Source organism: Ixodes scapularis, unplaced genomic scaffold, assembly GCF_016920785.2.
Source record: "Ixodes scapularis isolate PalLabHiFi unplaced genomic scaffold, ASM1692078v2 PGA_scaffold10__122_contigs__length_95168666, whole genome shotgun sequence".
In the NCBI taxonomy this organism is placed as follows: Eukaryota; Metazoa; Arthropoda; class Arachnida; order Ixodida; family Ixodidae; genus Ixodes; species Ixodes scapularis.
The window spans coordinates 83,332,609-83,349,789 of record NW_024609836.1 but is presented as its reverse complement, the minus strand read 5'-3'; the positions used below and the strand labels follow the sequence as shown (position 1 = coordinate 83,349,789).

General features: G+C 47.4%; 1 protein-coding gene across 4 annotated transcripts in view; it reads left to right on the top strand.

Annotated features, from left to right (window-relative positions):
* Nucleotides 1-17,181, top strand: part of LOC115315009 (E3 ubiquitin-protein ligase HECTD1) — a 95,429-nt gene that overhangs the window by 17,318 nt on the left and 60,930 nt on the right. Inside the window, exon 1 of one of the 4 annotated variants that reach the window (XM_042288704.1) lies at nt 15,832-15,849. The exons of the other annotated variants lie outside the window; for them this stretch is intronic. The gene's annotated coding sequence lies outside the window, so the exon portion shown is untranslated. Of the gene's footprint in view, nt 1-15,831; nt 15,850-17,181 lie in introns of those variants that run through there. 4 annotated transcript variants of the gene reach the window in all.

Below are 17,181 nucleotides of genomic sequence, written 5' to 3'. Positions count from 1 at the left end.
GCGTGTTGGACAATTAAGGATGGATCCACCGGGATTATTATTATTTTTTTGTTATTATTTATGGAGAGAGCACGCTTGAGTTTTGCGAATGTACCGAGGTCACTGCTTCAACTTTGGGTGGACGGCGTTCTTTAGGGGGTAGGAAAAGGGGGGGGGGGGGTGTTACGTTTGCTGCTGCTGTTGCTATGCCTCACCCAGGACCAAGAGTTCTCACCAGCTTGAGATTGGACGGGCGAGGGGGTGGGGGGATGAGGGTAAATGGCTCCTGACGGTAAGCCCGACGGACGTCTGTGCCTCCGCCGCAGCCGTGCAGCTCTCGCGACCCCGATTCTGCGCTTGCGAAACATCTGGAGCGTTTGTTATTGTTGCGGGGAGATTCTGCCCCCCCCCCCCCCCTCCCTTTCTCCCTCCCAGATCACGTGACGCTAGCACGGCGCAGGATTGGCCTCGATGACCCGTAGCGTCCTTGACGGTCCATAGTTAGCTGAAACGATGAGTATAGGGAGTTTTCACTGACGTAATTTCGTCCATCATTTTGTTGTTGCGAGCTGCCTGGCGTGTGCCAAACTCGAGTATTCCGAGGATTTACATGACTCCTCAAATGCGTGGTGCACAGAAGCTTATGTCTTACCACGCTTGCATCATCTCAGCCGGTTGCGATGTAATGCTTAGTAAATTTGTTTGAAAAAAGTGAAAGCCGTTTACAACACCCTGTAACGCCGAATTAGAGCGCAGCTCTTGAGGAGGAGGAGGGAAGGGTACTGAGGGGAGTGTTGTACTCCTCCTCTCATCCTCCTCCCTCCTTCTCCTCCCCGTGCGGTGCATTATGGGACATTTATGGTATCCCCCTGCCTCCTCCCCGCGCGTTGCATCATGGGAAATGTCCCAAATGCACCGCGCGGTTACGGCGACGCCGACGCCGCTCAAGCCGGAAACGGGCGCCTAAGAGCTGCGCTCTAAAACAAACTAACAACAAAATGGCAGATTGACGTCATGTGCATACAGCCTACGCGACGTCTCCACGACTGAAGCGAAGGTATTCGTCGCACGTGAGCACCAACGTGTTTTTTTCTCGGAAGGAGGGACAATGCGTGTTTGGTGAGGGTCGGGTGTATATAGCGTTGCGGTCGCGTTTGGTGTGCGTTTGTTTTGGACGCGCGGTTGCGGTGTTTGCACTCGCGGACAGTGGAGGTTGACTCAGCGTTTCCGGGAATCCGTAAGGAATCTGGCAGGCCGTGCTTCCGTCGTGTTCTGACTCACTGAATGCAAGACCTGGGCCGGCTGGCTATAATAATAGTAGTAATAAATAATAATAATGTCGCGTGTACATTTACACAGTCGGAAGCTATAACCTCAATGGGCGTCTGGTGTCTGAGGTTGCTGTAGATGGAAACTTTAGCGGATGCAGTACAACCGCTTGCCTGGGGTCTATAACTTGCACCACACAGTATAGTGAGACACGACCGCACGCCGGTGTGCGATGCTCATCCAGATCGAAACGGGCGGGGGTGGGGGATCGAGCCCAGGAAATTCCACAGCGCGAGCTTTCGCTCCACTTGCTGCTCCGAGCTGGTGTGCGCTAAAGTCGCTGCATCCGGGGAAAGTAGCGACATAGCTTCCCTGCCTGCGAGCCGGACACAGACAGATACTATACGTACACACAGGCTTCCATTTTTTTTTGTTTTGTTTGTGTGTTCGTACAGTCGACAAAATTCTTGAGACATCATTAAAAAAAAAGGCAAGATGTTTTGAAGCTAAGGTTTCGGAACACCTTCTTCCCTTCTGTTATGATCTGATATTGATGATATGATGATGCAGACATGGTAACATAAGTATCTACGTGCACGCGTTAACCATATTCGAGGTCTGTTTGCATCATACGTCTGTATGCTTCGAACATGCATGCACACAGTGTATCTACGACCAATGTGCCGGGACCGAGGAAGAAAGACTCCTTAGACAACGTACTGTCGGTTACGAAGCTAACGCGGCTGAGCGCGCGTTAGCTTCGTAACCGAAAGAATCGTGGAAACTGCCCGAGCCTGTCGCAACGAACGAACGAACAGTAACGGGCGGACGTCCTGTGCTGTGGTTTGGCGAGCTGACGCACGTTGTCCGTTGCCCCCTCCAAGCCTGGGACCGGAGGCGCCCTGTGTATATATTGCCATCGGCGTCTGTTTGCGCAAACCGGGCAGCAACAAAGGACGCGTTTACCAACATGGAGGGTTGTGCCGTAAATAGACCCTGCAAGGAAGCGGCCTGGGGTTTACTGTTTGTCCCGTGGCCTCTGAAGAAATAGAGAGGGAGCTCGTTGAAAGCAGCAACTTTTGGCAGAACCGGCGGTCTTTTGGCCTTTCTACTGCGGTGGGCAGGAAAAGAAAGAAACGTGTACGAAAACAACCGGAAAGTGCCACCGCAAAGAATAAAAAAAGAAAAAGGAAAAACACTTTTGTGCATACGTGGGAAGAGAAAGGATAAAACACAATATGACTTTCTTTGCCGCGGTTTCAGAGCGCAGCTCTTATGGCGCCCGTTTCCGGCTTGAGCGGCTTCGGCGCAAGCGCGCGGTGCATTATGGGCAAATTTCCCGGCTAAATTTAGCGGAAAAATTTCCCCGCCAAATTTAGCGGGAAAATTTCCCGGCCCAATTTAACGGAAAAGACTCCCCACTGATTTTAGCGGGAAACTTTCCCCGCCAAATTCAGCGGAAAAAATACCCCGCTACCCCGCTAAATTTAGTGGCAAAATTTCCCCGCTAACTTTATCGGGAACATTTTTCCCTAAATGGGAGGAAAGTCGCTGGGAGGCGCTGTTGGCGATTTTTACGTCCCCGCGGTCAGTGACAAACAACTTCCACCGTAGCATCTACGCTTCTTGTAACGCTCATGAATTATAGTTTATGACCAGTTCACCAGTAGATTAGCAAAACGACCGGTTAGCGAGAGATTGGAGATTTTTTTAATACCCCCGTAAGCCGGCCGATCCGCTCTCTTCTTTATAGCACAGCAGAAAGACATGGCTAGATCCCGAACTTCACGATTTCTGGAGGACTTCATCGTCGCAAAAGTTTCGACATCCACAGGCCTTCTACCTTCGACAATGCTTCGTCGTCTCGCGCAACCAAAACACGACGGAAGGCAAGACTGCCGATCTCACTCTACGAGTGACTATATACACCTTTTCCGCAAGGGCGCAGCCATCTTGAATGTCGTCACTTCGGGTACGCGGTAAAACATCGTTTTAATTCTACCCCACGCCGCTGGTAGGCGTTTACGAAAAATGCGTGTTTGTTACACGTTCTTGATGTGCCTCGCATATTCCAGGTTAAAACGTTTTATAAATTTTTCGTCCCGCACATACCAGATACGGAACCCACGTGACTGAGGAAGCCTATAGAGTCTATTCACATGTCGTCAGACCGCCTTTTAATGTCGAGTCACTACACACAAGCATGGCCGCCGAAGGCCATAGCGGTTTGCCGATAGGCGAGTTTGCTTTGCCTTCTTTTATTTTTCACCAAGCTCACGAATAAAAGTTCCGCTTTATCGCTCGGCGGCCATGTTTGTGGGTGATGACTCAGCAAGTGAATAGACCCTATAGGTGGCGTTGACTCTGCGTTGGGAGGTACCATGCTTGCGTTCATCACGTGGTCTCTGTCTGACTGGGGGAAACTAGATTCCTTTATTGTTTCGACTCGTCACGGTCTCGCTTGTTTGCGCCGCATGCTTGTTTTTTGTTTTCCTTCTCCGCCGCTGTCCCCTGTCTCGGGCTACTGACTGTATGTAGTACGAGCAGCCGACGCAGCAGCGAGCGAACAATGGGTCGTTTTCCATTGTACGTAATTACGAGCGATATTATTATGTGATGGTATACGTGCGTATACAGTCCATATATGTACAAAGACGGACTCGGCGCTCATGCCGACGGACGAACGGAGCGGAAATGTAATACGCGCGGCACGACTCTCGCTCTGGCTCGGTGGGAGCGAGATGAACGAGATCTCGCGTTGTTGTTGCTGTTTTCCCGTCGGATTGGACCAATTCTCAGGCCCAGTTCGAGTTTGTGACGTCACAAACGCTGGCCGCCGTGTGGAACGTGTTCGAAGACCCGGCTAGCGCCCACAGCTTCTGCTGGCCGACTTACGTAGACGGATGGGTGGACAGTGGCCGAACCGTTTGAATTGGGCGCCGGCTTGCGCCACCTATAGTAAGAGGATGGAAGAAAATAAATAAAAGGTTAAGCCTTTTTGTTTCACGATTACTTGGCGAACTGTGGAGGTTGCGAAGGCGCGCGACGACACTCCATGTTCGAGGCCACGAAGGCCTCTTTACTGCCGCGGCTACATCGCCGTCCGCGACAGAAAGTAGTTCTAGGTTCTTTTACTTTTGAAGGCGAATAAACTCGCGCGATTGCATCTCTATCGAAACTACGATGTACGACACGGAAGAAAGACGAAGACACGTGTGACTTCTCAACGATACTTCTTTCGGATCCACCATTTTCCGTGTACAACGTGGCTTTTGAACGATCGCAGCCCTGGAATCGATCGCTCAAAACGTCGCATCCGGCTGCCACAGATTCGCTGGTACATTGAGCGTATGGTTGTCTGGTGAGCTGTTCTCGAAGAGCTCTCTACTCTAGCGGACGGCAATGTCGCCGACGGTGGACATTCATCCGAAGTTGGTTGGTTTTGCAGCAGACGACTCTCGGCCAGCAGACGACAGCCGGTTCCTCCGGGCTTGGATGAATGGATGGATGGTAATGGCTATACCCTTTGTAACGGGCGGCAGCTTGCGCCACCTAGACTAACATTTCGTCATCCCTTTTTTTTTTTCGCGTTTGGCGCAGTGACACACGCTCCTGTGCCGTGTTTTCACGTGCCTCGCTCCGAAGCCCTTATTGGGTCGCGGGGGCCGTAGCTCTCCAGAGTTCGCCAAGTTATCGGAGTCAAAATTCGTACTCTTACATGGATCTGCGCCGCTTGGGGTGACAAAATTTGCTAGGGCGGAAGCCGCCGAAGTTTCCAGACCACTATAGTAATTCATCTGAAGACTGTAATATTGATGAAAATGCAAAAGTGCGAGCGAGGTAGACAAGAAATAATTCTTTTTTTTTTATAATTTATTCCTTGTCCCCTTGTTTCCCTTTTCCAGGGATTATTTTCGTCACCGTAATATGGCATGCTTTATTAGTTGCAGAAAAAAAAAAGACAGGTTTTTTGTTTTTGTTTTTGTAGCAACAACAAGGTTCGCTATCGTTTCGCCATGGTCTCATTTTCGTTTTCGTCACGCTGCCCTGTTTCTCCTTCTTCCGCGCTAAGAAATCGGTTCTTTCGATCGACGAAGTCTCCTTGTTTTTCATTTCCTGTCTTTGCTTTCGTTCGAGAAACATTTGCTTATTTGAGGTCTTGGGCCTCTTTTGCAAGCGGGCGACTATAGACGTCCCTGCGGCGGCGCCAAGGTCGTCTCGCGTCGGGGAAATTAATGCGTAACAGACGATCGGGAGACGCCATTTTTAACGCGGAGGGAGAGAGGAGGAGGTTCGGAGATAGACGCAACGCCGGTGGCGTTTTCGGCTTAAATGCGCCGTCGGGGACCTTGCTTAGTTCTCGATGTCGCTATGGGCGTAATGGCGATAATAGCGCACCGTCGACGATACGGTTTTGCCTATGGATCGGCGTTCGGCTTTGGCTTCACGTCGCTGTGTTGGCGCTGCTGTCGGCACGGTACACACACACACACAGACACACGCACACTGATAAAAGAGTGAAAAAGTGCGCGGGTGCCTTATCGCACCGGTAGCTTTGTACCTGCTGCACGAGCTGTGACTTGAGTGCACTAGTGCGCTTCTCACGAGCTCAAAGTCGTTCTGAAAATGACGGATTTAGTGCTTTTAAATGACGACCATATGTAAATTTTCATTAATAAAAATTTACGGTAATTAACGAATTTTAAGCTAATTACTCACGAGACTATGACGGCTGTTCGCCCCTTGAATGTTCGCCGAGCTCAAGAAACATATGTTTCTTGAAAGCGCCTTTTTAAAAAGTCAGTTACGAGTAAATAAAGATTGCCACACACACACACACACACACACACACACATATATATATATATATATATAATATACTTTTTTTTTTTGCGTTTTCGCAGAACAGCTGAACTGTCCGCGAGGCTACGCGCATGCTTCGTGGAAAATTGGAATCCCATACCCGTGTTCTATTTTAATAATAATAGTAATATTAATAAACTATTTTCGTCGATTATGTTGGGGCCGCAACAAAAATGGGGAAAAAAAAAGCTGCAGTAGCACGAAACATGGCACATCTACTGTTCATATGCGTACAAACCAAGGTTCACCCAAATACAAAACGCGAAACCAAAACGATAATCGCAGAAAAAGATATAAGCGCACGTCCTTGAAAGTTGAACTATCAAAATCGATATGATCAATACAAAGACTATTTAGCAAATGTGGAAGTGTGAAATTTAACATTTGATAGCCATAATTTATTCGCTGCGTGACCATCCTCCATTTTTCTGCGTTACGGGTAGGGTGCGGTAGAGAAATTTCCCCTATTAACAAAGCAAGTCTTTCTAGAAAACCCGAGCCCCTTAGTTGTTCGCTTTTAAAGCTATAGTACAGAGTTTGCAGTGATATAATTTGTAGATATTAAATATCTTTAAGTTTTCGAATAAATGGGCAGAATAGAAGTCATTTGGCACATAACATATTCTTCTCAATATTTTCTTCTGCAGCAAACATAGTTTTTCAATGTTAGTCGTTGTTATTGTGCCCCAAGCCAGATGACAATACGTTAAATGGGAGCAGAATGGTGATTTATAAAGGAACAATTTAACGCTCCTAGGTAAAATATATTGGTAACGATTTGCGGTCCCCACTACCTGATAGGCACATACTTTTTGTCCGACTCCGAAAATTTACAAAAAAACACCAAATCCTTAAAACATTGAATTTGAAAAAAAATTAAACCCCGAAAGCACGGAACCCTACTTACAGGTAGGCCGTAGACTTTCCATTTTAACCGGAAAACACCGATAAACAACCGTTGGTGTCAGTAATACCAAATCGGTTAAAACCGGCACACACCGATTTCTGGAGATTTCTGCTCCAGTTAGGACCGTTTTTGCCTAACGCTAAATCGGCGGAAAAAAGACAAACAAGCGACTTTCTTTTACCAAATTAGCTGTGCACAACAAGCGTCGAAGTCCTTCCCTTGTCTCTGACAACAGCCCTTCAAAAAAAACGGCGGGCGCGCAACTCTGTGTGGACAGACCTGAACACCGTGCAGCAGCGCCGACTCCGCAGTTTCGCACTCGCCCAACCATGTTTGTAGATCTCACGCAAAGACATTGTCTAATTTCCTTTTTGTGCATCGCCGGCACGCACACACACGACGGCCTTCGGCGTGACCACGGAGATGTCGTCGGGGGGCGTCGGCTGCTGCAAATGCGCCTGCTACGACGAGCAGCCGGTCACACTTCTTATACATCATATACAAAATACCTTCTGCAGACAGATTCGAACGCAGGTCACCACTAAAGTAACTGGATCGTGGGAAAGTAGCACCATGCAAGCACCCCGTATAGTTGCCATTTTCGCTCGTGATATGAGCAATTTCTCCTTGACCTCTCCGTTCTTGGTGAGCTCATGTAACTTCGCTGGTGACGGGTAGCTTTATAAAGACGTCTCTTGTATACCGAGAGTTTGCTATCCAAACACCGGCGCCCCACCACCACTTTATGCGGTGTTGGTGCTTGGAGGCATTGAAAAATAATCATTTTCCTATTTTGAAATACGCAAGAACAACTATGAATATGAGGGATCCGTGGAGATGGGGCACGATTCATAAGGTGATTGCGTACACAGTGCCAAAGACGCTTATATTGGCGAGGAACGCTTCCAGTACGACGAGGATGGTCCATGGTGATCTTGGTGCGACTGGATTAGAACGACCCTCTCGAAGCTTCGAAGATTTAAAGGGCCCGAAATGGCGATTGCCATAGCAACGGACACCGATTAGCCAATCGCCTTGCGAGGTTTCGGTCGTCCGTATGTCGGTATCTGTGTTCGGCTCGCAGACAGGAAAGGCAATGGCGCTACTTTCCCAAGATAAAGTGACTGCAGTCACCACTAGATCCGTGCTTCGAATGCCGGACGGCAGCGAGTGCGAGGAGAAACTTGGCACGCGGTATTCGAACTCCGGATATCGCGGTGACTGATGTCATGCCATACTGTCTTTTGTATGACGTATAAGCAGTGCGACCCCGGCTTTATGGGTGGGCTTGTTCAGACACTTGCGCTTGAGTGTGGCACCGACGGCGTTGCGAAGGCTTGTGACTGCTTTCGACGAGAAAGGGACACAGTAGCGCCATCCGTTGGGTAATCCTGGAATCGCCTTCTGCACGCCGTCATCTTTCTCTCCGTGGAACGTGTTCTGAGCATGCGCTGTAGCTCTCTGCGGACTATTGGTCATTGCGGCTCCTTTGATAGGGGCTGGAAGTGTAGATTTCCTGAACTTATGCAGTATATGGGAGCTTGCTGAAGCTTCAGCGCATATGCATGGTACCGCAAATTGGATATGCCTATTTAAAAAAATCGTCACATTCAAACTTGTACCGCAATTACTAGTCTTCCCGCGTGCCCCTGGCAGCGACGAATTATAGCGAAGACCGCGTTGGTGGTGAGAACATTAGGGTTGGCCAATAGAACGAGCGAAAGGAATCAGAAAAGAAGAAAAGCGAAGGTCCCTTATGGCCGCTGTTTGCGCACGGATCCTCACTGGCACGTCGCTCTTATGTCTATCTATGAGCGTACAAAACCGTTGCAGCCTGCACAGAACGTTCCTGCCGTCTCTAGAACCTCGCCGAGATAACAAGCTAGACCGTGAGGCTAATCACGTCGGGACCGTGATGGGGTCGTGGAGGAGATCCACGACCCCATCACGGGGTCGTGGATCTCTGCCGTCTGGATCATTCATGATCCGTTGTCGGGGTCACTTGCCGCCCTGCACGGCCAAGCACGGCGCGGTGGTTAGTTGCGAAGTTATGCGCGCTCGGGGGGGGGGGGGGGGGGGGGGGTCTATATACTTTGTTTTACTCTAAAGGCCGGTTCACACACTTGCAACCGAAACGAACACACACACACACACACACTGGCGCCATTTGTCGGGTAGCCTGGAACACTGCATTTCCGTCTATTTCCAATATTGTTTTTTTTTTTCGCGCATCATTCATTTTTTGTTGCTCGGGAAGGTTTCTGCAATGTTGTAAACGACCGTTTCTCACAGATAGTACCAACATTTGATTACGCAAGTGCAGCAAAATATTCGCTTTAGTGAAGGGCAGTTCCAGGGTCACCTCGTAGATGGCGCCAGCGTGCCAGTGTTTTGGCACTATTAAGGAACATTTACAAAGATAACAAGGTGATTATAACATGGGAAGGAAAGGCGACAGGGAAAATAGAAATAAGACGAGGCCTTAAGCAGGGGTGCCCGTTATCGCCTTTGCTGTTTGTGTTGTATCTGAGAGGATTGGAGGATAGACTAGAGAAGAGTGGGCTTGGATTCAACCTTTCTTACAGTAAGCTAGGCCAAAAAATTCAGCAATCCTTACCGGGATTGATGTATGCGGATGATATTGTACTAATGGCTAACAACAGGACAGAGTTGCAGGGATTAATGAGCATCTGTGGTAGGGAAGGAGAGGAATTGGGTTTAGAATTCAGTAGCGAAAAATCGGCAGTCATGATTTTTAACGAGGATAAAGTTGAGAGGCTGAAGATACAGAATATTACAGTTGAGAGAGCTAGTAAATACAAGTATCTAGGAGTATGGATATGTGATGGTGCAGAATATCTCAGAGACCATGAAAAGTATATAATAGGTAAGGGCAACAGAAATGCAGCTGTAATGAAAAATAGAGCACTTTGTAATTACAACAGGTATGAGGTGGTGAGAGAGATTTGGAAAGGGGTCATGGTGCCTGGCTTGACTTTTGGAAACGCAGTGCTATGCATGAAATCCGAAGTGCATGCGAGACTAGAAATAAAACAGCGCGGAGTAGGTAGACTGGCTTTGGGGGCACATTGCAAAACGCCAAACCAGGGAGTACAAGGAGACATGGGATGGGCATCATTTGAGAGCAGGGAAGCGGTGAGCAAGGTAGAATTTGAGGATAGGTTGAGGCAAATGGACGGGGAGCAATGGGCACGAAAGGTTTTCAGCTATTTATACATGAGGAGTGTAGACACAAAGTGGAGACAGCGCACTAGGAAATTAAGAGGAAAGTTTTTGGGCTATAGCGAAGATACGGAAGAGCAAGTCTCAGTTAAGAAGAAAGTTAAGGCCACAGAAAGAGATTGGTGGCTAGAGGGAATGCAGACAAAGACGGCTCTGGAAAGCTATAGATTAAACAAAAGAGTTATTGCCAAAGAAAGCATTTATGACAATTCTAGGGGAAGCTCATTGCTGTTTGAGGCAAGAACGGGTGTTCTGCGAACCAGAACATACAGAGTGAAGTACCAGGAAATTGATACAGTGTGCATTGCTTGTGGAGAGGAGGACGAGACGGCTGAGCACTTGATACTCTACTGTAAAGGGCTTCACCCTATGCCTACCGAAGACAACATAGATTTAATAAAGTCATTGGGTTTTAGAGACAGCGAAGGGAGAGTGGATTTCAAGACTGTAGAGATTACCAAGCAAAGATTAAGTGAATGGTGGCAGAAATCGAGAGAAAACTAGGTATTTTCTTATCCACTGAGGGCAAGGGGGTTTCATAGCCTCACTTTCTTTGCACTGCGGAGTGAATATAGATTTCACATTTAAATATTCTAAGCTTAAATGGTAAAACAAAATGGCTAGGTGGCGGAAGCTACCGCCCGATCCAAAGGGCTCAGCCGTATTCATCCATCCATCCATCCATTTGGCACGCTGGCTAGGTGGCGTAAGCTACCGCCCGATCCAAAGGGCTCAGCCGTATTTATCCATCCATCCATCCATCCATTTCTGCAAGAGATCACAAGGACTCGGTCGTAGTAAGCAGACACAAGTGTGTCCACTAGACCTTCTTCCTGTCTTGTTTATTTTCTAAATTTCTTACCTCGTGTGTTATTTCAAAAAAAACCGGCGGCTCAACTGCCCCAATGTACAACAGTGTACTTCGGAACGCTGGACCTTTTATTACTCTGTTTTCTTCCGTTGTTCTATAAAACGCTAACTACCTTTTTTTTCCCTTCTTTTTTTTCAAGTAGCAGAGGCCATTTGCTGGCCCACGACGTGCAAAGCGTTCACGAGATTGGCCTCGCCGTCGTGTTTTCCAGCTTGGCCGGGTTTTCGCCGCTCGGCACTTGCGATAAGCGCTTCCCTCCGGTTCTGGCCGCCGTCTGGCAACCGAGGTGTGAAAAAGATTACGGACCAATCTACGAGGAGATAGGGAGAGGGAAGTGAAATGAGATTGAGGCCGTGTGCGTTATATGCCGGCCCCGAAAACGCGTCGTCCGTATTACCTACTCTGGCCATTAATGGACGAAGCGGCCCCCTTAATGGGAGCCAGCCCCGTTAGCGCAAATCACTCGCCTTTTATGAATGCCGACGTCTATCCGGTACGCGCGGCCTTCCTTTCCGCCTTAAAAAAAAAATTAAAAAAGAAGAGAAAAAACTTAAAACTGCGTTTCCGTGAAAGCCAAGCCTTCAATTTAATATATGTATATATAAAAAAAAATCAAGAAAACAAACTGGGCTATGTTTTTGGCACACCGTCACTGCTATTGCTAGACAAAGCATTTGACTACCTGAAGAATGCACGAATCAGGCACTACTAGATTGCATTACCGCGTCTTCACTATGTTCCGCAAGCACGTGTTCGCTATTTTTTTTTTAATGCTTTTGCGCACTTGTTTATCAGTATCTTCATTAAAGAATGGACCCTTTTCAAATGTTAATCGATTAACGTTGTCGGTCGGCATTTCTTGGGGCACGAAGCGTCTGATTAGATCTGAGTCATCACCCGAACGCTGAGCTAAGTACGTGAGTTGAAAGTTAACCCCGTGTCCTGTTGTCATCATCAGTTATTAACTGCACTGCGATGCACTCGGAAACCCAACTGAGTAATCTTACCTAAAAAACAAAGAAATAAAAAAATATGTTGAAAAACAAGATTAAAACCAGTTAAAAAGAGTTTGTTAGAGCAGGTTTCCCGCGTATCTGAATATCACGTTCGTTTTCCCCCGAAAATGTAGCTAAAACGCTAGAAAACACGAAAAAAAACCTCCGATCAGTCGTTACGTCATGCCCACATCTCTTTTTCCCCGCCAGTGCACCGCGGTGCTATATTTACTTTCGGGAGCACGTAAAACGAATGGCGACATCCGATCTACAATGGTGCAATGCGCATGCCGTTTCGCTCGCTAGACTAGCGAGTTAATAATACTATATACTACCGCCGATACTAATAGTTAGAGCCACTAAACAAGAGTATATACCGGCACTCCGACCTTTTTATGGGCTCCGCCATTATGGTGCTTAGTGCACAGTGGGGGGGCGCCGATCGTTACGGTTCGAGAATGGGACTCTCGATATATCGTCCGACATCTGTTTTTCTTGGCTCACTCGATCAGTTCCCTTATGATGCTGTCAAATCACTGCCGGCACTTGATTGTTACTCGGTCGATGGTTACGGCCTGTATACGTTGAAGCCTGCAGTAACATATTTCTGTCTGGCGATAAACTGTTGCATGGACGGGGCACAACGGCGTCTCGAAGAGACAACAAAAACGATTATTATTATTATTATTTTTTTCTTACGTTCGCCGAGCGCGCGCGCGCGCGTGTTTGATCGTCTCGAGCCATTAAAATGAGCTCGGAAGTAACCGGCGTCGCTTCCGCCTCGCAGTGTAGCCTATAAATCCAAATTATTATTATTATTTTTTTTTAATATAAGGCTTTGACAAATTGTGATTGGCTGGAGAACGAGAGGAATCCAAAGTGGAAAATAAAGAAACAGAATGACCGAAGCAACGGATCCAAAGTGGATGGAAGAGAATGAATGACAGAAGAGATTGTGACTACAAAACCGAGATTGTGACTACAAGCCGAGATTGTGACTGTAAACGGAGATCGTGAGCAGCAGACCGGGAAATGTATATGAGTGGTGTTTAGTGCGTATGTGTAGTAATATACGACCCATGGGTCGCTCTGTGCACACGATAATGTTGTTTTTTGCCATAAATGTGTCCCTTTTTGTGCCGTCTGTTTTTGCGTGGAAATCGCAGTATACAGTGGGAGAAATCTGTCGCAAGTCTAGTGCACGAACTGAAAAGAGCAGGGGCACGTGCGCTTGCAAGGCACGTGCACTTGCAAGGCACGTGGGCATTCTTTCGTGCCACAGTTGGCTGGAATGCGAGATCGGTACTTGCTTGCAAAGCGATACTAAACAGCCGGCTATGGTATATAATGATAAACCCAAAACCAAGATTAAAAAAAAAAAAAAAAAAGAAACACGGATTACGACAGACACCGTCTTTTTGAGACGCTGTGTGTGGTTTTATTTTTTTTTTTTTATTTGTTCCCGGTCTTGAATTAATTCACAAACTTGCCTGCGCTTTTTTTTTTTTTTTTTTCACTTTGATTGCAGTTGACAGTTACTGGGCACATGTGTCGTACTGTTTGAGTCGAGAGTATTTTGGTTTTACGTTCGGCGGTCTTCAGATAAACATTGATTCGAGAGTTTTACTGTTGCCTACGTCGGAAGTTGCGCATTCCCCGACGGAGAAATTTATGCAGCGTGCACCGACGGTGGCGGTTGCCCAATGCGATAGGAGCTTAGAACTCGTCTGCTTTTTCACCGCGAATCCAGACGGTCGGAGCGCTTTTATTGCCAGGATCCTGCGATATGTTCGTGTCGTCAGACTGGTGTGCCATTTGCATTTTCTTTATGTGAGCTAGAAAGCAGACGGCCTAGCCGGTACTCTGTCGTCTGCCTTGTTGCCACACACCAGCTGTTTAGATTCTGTGGCAATGAGTAACTTACTTTTCACCCTGCATCACAATGCATGCCGATGAAGTGTTTCTGATGCCGCGCATAAACAAAGAAAAATATACAAAAAAAAAAAAACTGACCTTTTATGTTCGTCTGCTAGCGAGCCAGTTGGAGGTAAACGCTTGCCGTCTTTTGGTCGTCTGATACCGCCATCTTGTTTCCGTCTGTTGCCGCCATCTTTTTGTCGTTTGCTGCCTCCGTTTTTTTTTTTTTTGTTTTTTTTTTCGTCTGCTACCGGCTTTATAATTGTGTGGAACTTTTTCCGAAACAGGTTTCGGAAATTTCGGAAGAACGGTCGAACCTCGGTGTTTTGCGGATAGTTTCGGAGCGTTCCCAAAGTGGCCAGGCCACATTTGTGAGCGTTGCAACTTGTTTAACAAAACAATCTTATAGCCCCATTAAATAATTAAAAATTTAAATACAAATACTTCATTTGGCACAATAAGCTTGTTCAAATAAAGTCTAAGATACGGAAAAATTAAATAACGAACAACACGACACTAAATATTGAGGCTTTGTGTTGTTGGTCAAAATGGTTTCGATTTCGCAACTTCCATTCACGTTCTCACGTGTCCGAAACAAAGCGCTCGGGTATGGGGAAATCGATTAGTATCACAAATCGCAACTTTCATTTTCATCGCATCAATAGCTCGACGACGTTTGTGATGTTCGTTCCAAACGCCGGGAAGGTTGCTGCGGTTTACCTTGACACAACACCGGTGTAATGTGGAAGTGACTGTGTCGTAAGATCTCCGACATCCGTGTCATGCAGTCGATAATATGCGCTCGTGCTGACCGAAACCTGCACTAAGCGTATTATTTTTATAAGAAATAACCATTGTAGATCGAGGTACAGTTGGTTCCAACGAACTTGAACCATCACCGCGGACACACTTACTTACGTTTCCAAGGGGACGCACGGAGTGACTATTTTTCACAACAGCACAGGCCGCAAAACAAATGGCGGCTGCAACGCTTCGCAACGCAATAATTATTTGCACACTATAGATTACCGAGGTCTGCTTAATTTCCCGTCAATGTCTCCTGCAGTGGCTATGTAACTATATAGTCTTTCGGAAAGATACTAATCCATTGCTTACCCGAAGACGTTTATTGCTCGCGCGTCACAGGCGCCTTTCAAACAGAATGCTCCGCTGAAACTGGCGTCAAGCGTGTTTAAAGAGTGAAATTGAAGTTACTGCTTAGTCAACCGTACGTGATTCGTGACCGAAATGTTCGGGAGGCCTACGGACTGCATCCAGAGCGCACGCACACACACACACGCACACACCGCGGCAACCTGTTGTCTAGACAGCGACGAAGCTGCCGAAAACCCTCGTAAAGAACTGAAATTTCGTCCATAAATTTTCGGAATATTCCGAAACAGTCCGAAACCGAACCTCCGGAGTTTCGCCCCATCACCACAACCGCGTCTTCCGCTAGCAAACCTAGGGGAATCCTAAGCCTATCCGCCATTTTTGCTCTGCCGCCTGTGTCGGATGCGTTTTCGAGTTCGAGTACGGGCCAAAATGGCCTCCGCCATGTTCCGGCCGCTTCACTGTCCGGTCGTTGACGCCAGAAATCGCTGCGGGTCGCTTCGATAAGGCGGCGAAGAAAACAAATTGCTGCGGAGATAAAATCCACGCGACCTTTTGCGGAAGAAAGAACGAGAGGTTTAATTCTTCTTCCTCGGCTCGGAGAATGGGTATCGCAGAGCAGAGGTGGCGTCGGAGGTCGCTCGAGAGATAACATCGTCGCAGTCGTTTGCTGTTGCACGGTCTTTATACATGTATGTTTTTGCCGCCTGCTTTGCCGCTATCTTTGTTTTGTCGCGCTTTTGTCTGGCCTGCCTTGGGGCTTATTGTTCTCCGACGCGTTTGCTTTGTGCGTCTGCGCGTTGGTTGTTGGCAAACCTGTTTACGACAGTGTTGGCCTCCGCGGACCATAACGCACTCGTGGCCTGTCCTCGCGTGCTTGTGCTCTGGGTGACTGCGTCGCTGGCGCGAGTTCGCGGGCGTCTGAGCGCTTCGCTGCCCGTTCGAAGGAAACCGCACGCATTTTTTTTTTTCCATCATCTTTTTTTTTTTGGTCGAGTTTATTGTTTTTGGGTGACTAACTCTTGCGGATCTTCCGGTTGAAATGAACTCATAACCCGCGCGTTATTGAATATTCAGTTATTTAAAGGAGCTGTGCAACGATTTTAACATTGAAAGAATTGGCATCTTCTACTTTTGACATTATTCACCTTGTCACAAATGACGGAAAACACACCTCCTTTCATCGAAATGTTGCGATTCCGTCGCGTAATCGCGAGGCAAAAATTAGAATATTTCCCGACCTGCAGCCGCGAGCGGCGGCCATGAGACCCACGCGTCATGACATCAATGGGGGACATGTAAAAAGACAGCAAGTTGTGCAGATACTTGCTCGATTAAAGGTAATTTTTCTATAAAACTTGTCGTCCCAACATAAATATAAATGTGTCAAAAACCTGGTATCATCGACAAAACTTTTATTACACAGAGTATAAGTGGCGCCATCTATCCGAAATCAACAAAATTGTCAGCGCTATCTGCTACCGTGAATAGCCGCCAGAAGCCGGAGGGCTTCTGGCGGCTGTTCATTGACATTCGTTACGCGAATCGCACGCTGGAGGGACAATTTCGTCACGGGTTTATCACTAGAATGCATGTTAACCCCCCTCCCCCTTCGCCTTCGTTCAAGCCACTTCGCGGTGACAGTCTGCAGTGGCTCATTACAGAAATGTAACTCACCTAACCAACCCATACACGCCGCTTTGCGGCTACAGTCTCATGCAGCTTATTACAGAAAAAAGCTATTCGGAGCTGTCGAAACGATTTGTCGATGAAACATTGCGTGCCGATGAAATAACCCGTCAATGAAACGTCGTTTGATGAATTGATTGCCACCGCTTGATAGGTGCCTGTTCACTTTAACGATCGTTTCGTTACGGTGGGAGCTGTTCTCTGTGGTTCAAATGGATGCCGCTGTCACAAAGGCGTTGTAGGAGGTTGTGTCATCTCGAAAGGTGTCTCGTCAATTTGGTGTTATAATTGCATCGTAGTTCAGAAAATGATGTAGACGTGTGCATCTTTCAACA